Raw genomic sequence first — 10038 nt, 5'->3', positions numbered from 1 at the left:
AGCCTGTGGCACCCGGTATTCCCAGGCGGTCTCCCATCCAAGTACTAACCAGGCCCGACCCTGCTTAGCTTCCGAGACCAGACGAGATCGGGGGCGTTCAGGGTGGTGTGGCCCTAGACGGCGGCGGAGGGCGCCCCTGCCCCGCTCGAGAAGCCGAGCCTCTCTGGGCTTCCCCGCCGCCGCCTCCCGCCCCAGGCCCCGCGCCGGGCCGGGCCGGGCTGGTTGAGTTCGCCGGCCGGGTCCCGCTGGCTCCCAGGGACGGGGGTGATGGGCGGGGCGGGGCGGGGCGGGGCGGGGTGGGGGGCTGTCTCTCTATACACACACACACACACTCACACTCACTCACACTCACACAAGATGCGCCTCCACGGCTGGACTCGCCAAGGTGGAGCCCTCCCAGCCCCCCTCGTCTCCTCGCCCGGCCTCCTTCACCTACCCGCTGCCCACCCCCAGCGCGTCGCTGCCGCTGACTGCGCAGGCGCGGGACGCTCGCCCTTTGACCCCAGCCAGGGGCCGCCCTCCCCCACAACCCCTTTCAGCTGCGCCCCCCCCCTCGCCCTGTGGGTGGGCTGCCGCCTATTCCCCCGGGCCAGGGCTGGGGCACAGCCAGTGTATGGGGCGTCTCTCTCTGGGGATGTGTCCCATGGGTGGGGTGGGGTGGCGTGGTTTGGGGGGCGCTGAAGAAATCAGTCCCCTCCATCTCCTACCTCTGGAAAACGCCCAAGCCCGTGGAGAACTGCCGGCACCGCTTCGTGGGGGCCGGGACCCTCCTCCGTGTCCTCCTGTGGCCCAGTCCAAGGGGCCTGGGCCTGGCCGGGGCTGCATTGGACCCCGACCACCCTGGCGTGTGGACTCGCTAAAAATCGGCCATTAGATATTGGATTCCAGCTTCCTGGAGGTCATTTCACTAATGAGTGCACCGGAAAGAGTTTCCTAATCCATCTGTGAGGGTGGCAACTGAAAGAGAATTTTAAAGCTGACAGAATAGGCGAGGGAAGGCATAGGAGATTTCCACACCCAGCAAGGAAGACTTTCCCGAAATGGAAGAAAGAAACGAGCAAACAGAGACACCGGTAGCCCGCCCGGAAAAGAGTCTGCCCCTGAGAGAAAGCACCCTGACCAGGTTCACCCGTGGGTGGGTGGCGAGCTAGCGGCATTCAGAAGAGCGAGGCCCGCAGTCTGTGCGGAAGACACGTGCGCTCGGGTGTGTGTGGCGGCGCGATTCACAAGCAGCTCTAGACGTTAAACCCAGGAGAAGCCAGGGAGTTCCCAACGCCCCAGGTGTCCTCAGCCCACGACTGGCTGCTGTGGGAATGCGAAGCCCGGCTCCTTGTCTCAGAGCGGGGTTCCCAGGAGGATCAGGCTGAAGCTGGGACTTGGCCTCAAAGTGTCCCCTCGCATGGCCACCCCCTTCCCCTTCCTGCTCCTCTACTCCTGGTGCCCCTCCATCCAGGGGCCAGACCTTAAAGAGTCACCGCAAGAGAATCCTGGTCCCAAAGGAGCCTTCTGGGGGACCGGTGCTGAGAGAGGTTGTGGGCATGGCCCGCTGGGGCTCTGCCCGACCCAGGGCTGAGAGATGCCACCTCCCAGCTCTGGGTCCCTGCAGGAAGTGTTGGCAAGCACAGGGCCGGTCCTCCAAAGGCCCAGGTGCAGGGAGCCCAGGCCAAGCAGCCTGTGGAAGAAGCCACTTGCCGTGCCACCCCGGGAACAGGACTGCAGGCCCCGGCCCTTCCCACCTCCTCCTCCTCCTCCTCCTCCTCCCCCCCGCCCCGCCCCCACAGGGCACAGGGCTCAGAGACACCTCAGACTCTTGCTACCCAAAGTGCAAAGGGCATCAGTTGCTCCTCCAACCCCCCCACCACCGCCCAGCAGACCACGTTGTCCAGCCAGCCCCCGGGCCTCCCTGGGGTGCCCAGCACAAAAGTGCAGACACCCACCGGACCCTCAGTCTCAGTTTTCGGAGGTTTTTGCCACTCTAAGGACCCGCAGGCCAGCTGGGCCTTCGGGCAGGACAGAGAGCCCCGGAATCCGACGTGGAGAGCTGCGTGTACGTCCCCATCAGGAGGCGGTCCCCACCTCCGCGGCTCTCCCCTTGCGGGGAGCGGCAGCCCAGCCGGCAGCCGCAGGGCCTCAGGGAAGACACCAGGCTGGGCCCCCGCGGCACAGCGGGGGCGCGTCCCCCGCACTCACGCGACTTAGGGACGGCTGCTGGAGACTGCTGCGGCCACCCTGCTGCCGGGTTTCTGGAGGGCTTCCTGGAAGCAGCATCCACACCAAGCCCTTGGAAGGCCCAGGCGACGGAGGAGCCGGTCAGGCAGGGGCCGAGGACGGTGAGAGGCCGGGCGGGAAGGAGCGTGTCAGGCAGGGGCAGAGGACGGTGACCGGCCGGGCGGGGAGGAGCCGGTCAGGCGGGGGCCCAGGACAGTGACGGGCCTGGCCGGGGAGGAGTGCGTCAGGCAGGGGCAGAGGAGACGGGCTGGGTAAGGGTTAGGGTTACAGTTAGGGCACAATTCACAATCCCAAAGACGTGGAAGCGACCCGAGTGCCCATCCATCCAGGAGTGCATCAATAAAATGTGGCGCGTGGACACCACGGAGTGCCATTCGGCTGTGAGGAGCAGCGGTGAGAGGGCGCCTCTCGTGTTCTCCTGGCCAGAGCTGGAACCCGTTCCAGTAAACCAAGTATCCCAAGAATGGACACACGAGCACCACGTGAGCGCGCTCACCAGCAAATTGGTACAAACGGATGGACGCCTAAGTGGACAGAGAGGAATCACCTTCATCGGGTGGGTGTCGGGCGGGTGGGGGGAGGGGAGGGGCATACACATCCATTAGGCATGGGGTGGGTGCGCACCGACTGGGGGATGGGCGCACTTGAAGCTCTGACCCGAGGGGGGAGGCTTGGAGAGGGCAAGGCACCCGACCTTAACATTGGTACCCCCACAATACGCTGGAACAACATGAGAGGTATATGAATAAGAACACAGGGGGGGCCGGGCGCGGTGGCTCACGCCTGTAATCCTAGCTCTCTGGGAGGCCGAGGCGGGCGGATTGCTCCAGGTCAGGAGTTCGAAACCAGCCTGAGCAAGAGCGAGACCCCGTCTCTACTAAAAATAGAAAGAAATTAATTGGCCAACTAATATATATAGAAAAACACAGCCGGGCGTGGTGGTGCATGCCTGTAGTCCCAACTACTCGGGAGGCTGAGGCAGCAGGATTGCTTGAGCCCGGAGATTGAGGTTGCTGTGAGCTAGGCTGACGCCATGGCACTCACTCTAGCCTGGGCAGCAAAACGAGACTCTGTCTCAAAAAAAAAAAAAAAAAAAGAACACAGGGGGGAGGGCGGCACGGGCAACACATGTCACCTGAATACTTGTACTCCCATCATCTGCTTGAAAAGAGAGAGAAAAGAAAATGCAATCCTAGAGGTAAGAGACACTTTTTAAAAATAATGAATCCGAAGAGAAAAGTAAAAGGAGGCCTGTGGAGCAGGTCTGGGTGTGACTCCGGATCCCCCAACATCAGGTGCCACCACCAAAGTTTCCTGCGTGTAGCCCATAGAACCCCAAAATCAACGGGACGAGTTCTGGTCACATACTCCCTCAAAATGACATCCTGGCCTTCTTCTGGAACTCCCTCCCCTCTCAGACTCTCAAGGTTTCCTCCAGCGTGTCGGTTCCCACAGAGCAGACCTTTGGTCTGAGACCTGACAGTCCAGATGCCACGCATGCTGCCGCGTGGCGGCGGTGTCGAGGCTTGGGACAAGAGGAGGCCCCACGGTGCGGGCTGGGGCGCCAGGCACCGCGCGGGCGCTGAGGGTGGGGGTGACCCCCACCCCGGGCCGCCGCCGCGCTCCCAGAAAGGGGACAGAACAAGAGGCAAGAAAAAAAAAAAAAAAAGCAGCAGCCTGTGGCACCCGGTATTCCCAGGCGGTCTCCCATCCAAGTACTAACCAGGCCCGACCCTGCTTAGCTTCCGAGACCAGACGAGATCGGGGGCGTTCAGGGTGGTGTGGCCCTAGACGGCGGCGGAGGGCGCCCCTGCCCCGCTCGAGAAGCCGAGCCTCTCTGGGCTTCCCCGCCGCCGCCTCCCGCCCCAGGCCCCGCGCCGGGCCGGGCCGGGCTGGTTGAGTTCGCCGGCCGGGTCCCGCTGGCTCCCAGGGACGGGGGTGATGGGCGGGGCGGGGCGGGGCGGGGCGGGGTGGGGGGCTGTCTCTCTATACACACACACACACACTCACACTCACTCACACTCACACAAGATGCGCCTCCACGGCTGGACTCGCCAAGGTGGAGCCCTCCCAGCCCCCCTCGTCTCCTCGCCCGGCCTCCTTCACCTACCCGCTGCCCACCCCCAGCGCGTCGCTGCCGCTGACTGCGCAGGCGCAGGACGCTCGCCCTTTGACCCCAGCCAGGGGCCGCCCTCCCCCACAACCCCTTTCAGCTGCGCCCCCCCCTCGCCCTGTGGGTGGGCTGCCGCCTATTCCCCCGGGCCAGGGCTGGGGCACAGCCAGTGTATGGGGCGTCTCTCTCTGGGGATGTGTCCCATGGGTGGGGTGGGGTGGCGTGGTTTGGGGGGCGCTGAAGAAATCAGTCCCCTCCATCTCCTACCTCTGGAAAACGCCCAAGCCCGTGGAGAACTGCCGGCACCGCTTCGTGGGGGCCGGGACCCTCCTCCGTGTCCTCCTGTGGCCCAGTCCAAGGGGCCTGGGCCTGGCCGGGGCTGCATTGGACCCCGACCACCCTGGCGTGTGGACTCGCTAAAAATCGGCCATTAGATATTGGATTCCAGCTTCCTGGAGGTCATTTCACTAATGAGTGCACCGGAAAGAGTTTCCTAATCCATCTGTGAGGGTGGCAACTGAAAGAGAATTTTAAAGCTGACAGAATAGGCGAGGGAAGGCATAGGAGATTTCCACACCCAGCAAGGAAGACTGTCCCGAAATGGAAGAAAGAAACGAGCAAACAGAGACACCGGTAGCCCGCCCGGAAAAGAGTCTGCCCCTGAGAGAAAGCACCCTGACCAGGTTCACCCGTGGGTGGGTGGCGAGCTAGCGGCATTCAGAAGAGCGAGGCCCGCAGTCTGTGCGGAAGACACCTGCGCTCGGGTGTGTGTGGCGGCGCGATTCACAAGCAGCTCTAGACGTTAAACCCAGGAGAAGCCAGGGAGTTCCCAACGCCCCAGGTGTCCTCAGCCCACGACTGGCTGCTGTGGGAATGCGAAGCCCGGCTCCTTGTCTCAGAGCGGGGTTCCCAGGAGGATCAGGCTGAAGCTGGGACTTGGCCTCAAAGTGTCCCCTCGCATGGCCACCCCCTTCCCCTTCCTGCTCCTCTACTCCTGGTGCCCCTCCATCCAGGGGCCAGACCTTAAAGAGTCACCGCAAGAGAATCCTGGTCCCAAAGGAGCCTTCTGGGGGACCGGTGCTGAGAGAGGTTGTGGGCATGGCCCGCTGGGGCTCTGCCCGACCCAGGGCTGAGAGATGCCACCTCCCAGCTCTGGGTCCCTGCAGGAAGTGTTGGCAAGCACAGGGCCGGTCCTCCAAAGGCCCAGGTGCAGGGAGCCCAGGCCAAGCAGCCTGTGGAAGAAGCCACTTGCCGTGCCACCCCGGGAACAGGACTGCAGGCCCCGGCCCTTCCCACCTCCTCCTCCTCCTCCTCCTCCTCCCCCCCGCCCCGCCCCCACAGGGCACAGGGCTCAGAGACACCTCAGACTCTTGCTACCCAAAGTGCAAAGGGCATCAGTTGCTCCTCCAACCCCCCCACCACCGCCCAGCAGACCACGTTGTCCAGCCAGCCCCCGGGCCTCCCTGGGGTGCCCAGCACAAAAGTGCAGACACCCACCGGACCCTCAGTCTCAGTTTTCGGAGGTTTTTGCCACTCTAAGGACCCGCAGGCCAGCTGGGCCTTCGGGCAGGACAGAGAGCCCCGGAATCCGACGTGGAGAGCTGCGTGTACGTCCCCATCAGGAGGCGGTCCCCACCTCCGCGGCTCTCCCCTTGCGGGGAGCGGCAGCCCAGCCGGCAGCCGCAGGGCCTCAGGGAAGACACCAGGCTGGGCCCCCGCGGCACAGCGGGGGCGCGTCCCCCGCACTCACGCGACTTAGGGACGGCTGCTGGAGACTGCTGCGGCCACCCTGCTGCCGGGTTTCTGGAGGGCTTCCTGGAAGCAGCATCCACACCAAGCCCTTGGAAGGCCCAGGCGACGGAGGAGCCGGTCAGGCAGGGGCCGAGGACGGTGAGAGGCCGGGCGGGAAGGAGCGTGTCAGGCAGGGGCAGAGGACGGTGACCGGCCGGGCGGGGAGGAGCCGGTCAGGCGGGGGCCCAGGACAGTGACGGGCCTGGCCGGGGAGGAGTGCGTCAGGCAGGGGCAGAGGAGACGGGCTGGGTAAGGGTTAGGGTTACAGTTAGGGCACAATTCACAATCCCAAAGACGTGGAAGCGACCCGAGTGCCCATCCATCCAGGAGTGCATCAATAAAATGTGGCGCGTGGACACCACGGAGTGCCATTCGGCTGTGAGGAGCAGCGGTGAGAGGGCGCCTCTCGTGTTCTCCTGGCCAGAGCTGGAACCCGTTCCAGTAAACCAAGTATCCCAAGAATGGACACACGAGCACCACGTGAGCGCGCTCACCAGCAAATTGGTACGAACGGATGGACGCCTAAGTGGACAGAGAGGAATCACCTTCATCGGGTGGGTGTCGGGCGGGTGGGGGGAGGGGAGGGGCATACACATCCATTAGGCATGGGGTGGGTGCGCACCGACTGGGGGATGGGCGCACTTGAAGCTCTGACCCGAGGGGGGAGGCTTGGAGAGGGCAAGGCACCCGACCTTAACATTGGTACCCCCACAATACGCTGGAACAACATGAGAGGTATATGAATAAGAACACAGGGGGGGCCGGGCGCGGTGGCTCACGCCTGTAATCCTAGCTCTCTGGGAGGCCGAGGCGGGCGGATTGCTCCAGGTCAGGAGTTCGAAACCAGCCTGAGCAAGAGCGAGACCCCGTCTCTACTAAAAATAGAAAGAAATTAATTGGCCAACTAATATATATAGAAAAACACAGCCGGGCGTGGTGGTGCATGCCTGTAGTCCCAACTACTCGGGAGGCTGAGGCAGCAGGATTGCTTGAGCCCGGAGATTGAGGTTGCTGTGAGCTAGGCTGACGCCATGGCACTCACTCTAGCCTGGGCAGCAAAACGAGACTCTGTCTCAAAAAAAAAAAAAAAAAAAGAACACAGGGGGGAGGGCGGCACGGGCAACACATGTCACCTGAATACTTGTACTCCCATCATCTGCTTGAAAAGAGAGAGAAAAGAAAATGCAATCCTAGAGGTAAGAGACACTTTTTAAAAATAATGAATCCGAAGAGAAAAGTAAAAGGAGGCCTGTGGAGCAGGTCTGGGTGTGACTCCGGATCCCCCAACATCAGGTGCCACCACCAAAGTTTCCTGCGTGTAGCCCATAGAACCCCAAAATCAACGGGACGAGTTCTGGTCACATACTCCCTCAAAATGACATCCTGGCCTTCTTCTGGAACTCCCTCCCCTCTCAGACTCTCAAGGTTTCCTCCAGCGTGTCGGTTCCCACAGAGCAGACCTTTGGTCTGAGACCTGACGGTCCAGATGCCACGCATGCTGCCGCGTGGCGGCGGTGTCGAGGCTTGGGACAAGAGGAGGCCCCACGGTGCGGGCTGGGGCGCCAGGCACCGCGCGGGCGCTGAGGGTGGGGGTGACCCCCACCCCGGGCCGCCGCCGCGCTCCCAGAAAGGGGACAGAACAAGAGGCAAGAAAAAAAAAAAAAAAAGCAGCAGCCTGTGGCACCCGGTATTCCCAGGCGGTCTCCCATCCAAGTACTAACCAGGCCCGACCCTGCTTAGCTTCCGAGACCAGACGAGATCGGGGGCGTTCAGGGTGGTGTGGCCCTAGACGGCGGCGGAGGGCGCCCCTGCCCCGCTCGAGAAGCCGAGCCTCTCTGGGCTTCCCCGCCGCCGCCTCCCGCCCCAGGCCCCGCGCCGGGCCGGGCCGGGCTGGTTGAGTTCGCCGGCCGGGTCCCGCTGGCTCCCAGGGACGGGGGTGATGGGCGGGGCGGGGCGGGGCGGGGCGGGGTGGGGGGCTGTCTCTCTATACACACACACACACACTCACACTCACTCACACTCACACAAGATGCGCCTCCACGGCTGGACTCGCCAAGGTGGAGCCCTCCCAGCCCCCCTCGTCTCCTCGCCCGGCCTCCTTCACCTACCCGCTGCCCACCCCCAGCGCGTCGCTGCCGCTGACTGCGCAGGCGCGGGACGCTCGCCCTTTGACCCCAGCCAGGGGCCGCCCTCCCCCACAACCCCTTTCAGCTGCGCCCCCCCCCTCGCCCTGTGGGTGGGCTGCCGCCTATTCCCCCGGGCCAGGGCTGGGGCACAGCCAGTGTATGGGGCGTCTCTCTCTGGGGATGTGTCCCATGGGTGGGGTGGGGTGGCGTGGTTTGGGGGGCGCTGAAGAAATCAGTCCCCTCCATCTCCTACCTCTGGAAAACGCCCAAGCCCGTGGAGAACTGCCGGCACCGCTTCGTGGGGGCCGGGACCCTCCTCCGTGTCCTCCTGTGGCCCAGTCCAAGGGGCCTGGGCCTGGCCGGGGCTGCATTGGACCCCGACCACCCTGGCGTGTGGACTCGCTAAAAATCGGCCATTAGATATTGGATTCCAGCTTCCTGGAGGTCATTTCACTAATGAGTGCACCGGAAAGAGTTTCCTAATCCATCTGTGAGGGTGGCAACTGAAAGAGAATTTTAAAGCTGACAGAATAGGCGAGGGAAGGCATAGGAGATTTCCACACCCAGCAAGGAAGACTGTCCCGAAATGGAAGAAAGAAACGAGCAAACAGAGACACCGGTAGCCCGCCCGGAAAAGAGTCTGCCCCTGAGAGAAAGCACCCTGACCAGGTTCACCCGTGGGTGGGTGGCGAGCTAGCGGCATTCAGAAGAGCGAGGCCCGCAGTCTGTGCGGAAGACACCTGCGCTCGGGTGTGTGTGGCGGCGCGATTCACAAGCAGCTCTAGACGTTAAACCCAGGAGAAGCCAGGGAGTTCCCAACGCCCCAGGTGTCCTCAGCCCACGACTGGCTGCTGTGGGAATGCGAAGCCCGGCTCCTTGTCTCAGAGCGGGGTTCCCAGGAGGATCAGGCTGAAGCTGGGACTTGGCCTCAAAGTGTCCCCTCGCATGGCCACCCCCTTCCCCTTCCTGCTCCTCTACTCCTGGTGCCCCTCCATCCAGGGGCCAGACCTTAAAGAGTCACCGCAAGAGAATCCTGGTCCCAAAGGAGCCTTCTGGGGGACCGGTGCTGAGAGAGGTTGTGGGCATGGCCCGCTGGGGCTCTGCCCGACCCAGGGCTGAGAGATGCCACCTCCCAGCTCTGGGTCCCTGCAGGAAGTGTTGGCAAGCACAGGGCCGGTCCTCCAAAGGCCCAGGTGCAGGGAGCCCAGGCCAAGCAGCCTGTGGAAGAAGCCACTTGCCGTGCCACCCCGGGAACAGGACTGCAGGCCCCGGCCCTTCCCACCTCCTCCTCCTCCTCCTCCTCCTCCCCCCCGCCCCGCCCCCACAGGGCACAGGGCTCAGAGACACCTCAGACTCTTGCTACCCAAAGTGCAAAGGGCATCAGTTGCTCCTCCAACCCCCCCACCACCGCCCAGCAGACCACGTTGTCCAGCCAGCCCCCGGGCCTCCCTGGGGTGCCCAGCACAAAAGTGCAGACACCCACCGGACCCTCAGTCTCAGTTTTCGGAGGTTTTTGCCACTCTAAGGACCCGCAGGCCAGCTGGGCCTTCGGGCAGGACAGAGAGCCCCGGAATCCGACGTGGAGAGCTTCGTGTACGTCCCCATCAGGAGGCGGTCCCCACCTCCGCGGCTCTCCCCTTGCGGGGAGCGGCAGCCCAGCCGGCAGCCGCAGGGCCTCAGGGAAGACACCAGGCTGGGCCCCCGCGGCACAGCGGGGGCACGTCCCCCGCACTCACGCGACTTAGGGACGGCTGCTGGAGACTGCTGCGGCCACCCTGC

At 63.7% G+C, this 10038-nt stretch overlaps 3 non-coding genes across 3 annotated transcripts; all 3 read right to left on the bottom strand.

The window, feature by feature from the left end:
* On the bottom strand, positions 1-119 carry LOC142867159 (5S ribosomal RNA). The gene has a single exon (XR_012916886.1). It is a non-coding gene; the product is annotated as a 5S ribosomal RNA (ribosomal RNA).
* Positions 120-3903: 3784 nt separating this feature from the next.
* On the bottom strand, positions 3904-4022 carry LOC142867158 (5S ribosomal RNA). The gene has a single exon (XR_012916885.1). It is a non-coding gene; the product is annotated as a 5S ribosomal RNA (ribosomal RNA).
* A 3783-nt stretch (positions 4023-7805) lies between these two features.
* On the bottom strand, positions 7806-7924 carry LOC142867157 (5S ribosomal RNA). Its single transcript, XR_012916884.1, has one exon. It is a non-coding gene; the product is annotated as a 5S ribosomal RNA (ribosomal RNA).
* Positions 7925-10038: the final 2114 nt, after the last annotated feature.

This window comes from Microcebus murinus, unplaced genomic scaffold (assembly GCF_040939455.1).
Source record: "Microcebus murinus isolate Inina unplaced genomic scaffold, M.murinus_Inina_mat1.0 scaf013_hap2_Mmur4.0, whole genome shotgun sequence".
In the NCBI taxonomy this organism is placed as follows: Eukaryota; Metazoa; Chordata; class Mammalia; order Primates; family Cheirogaleidae; genus Microcebus; species Microcebus murinus.
This window is presented reverse-complemented; position numbering and strand designations above follow the sequence as displayed.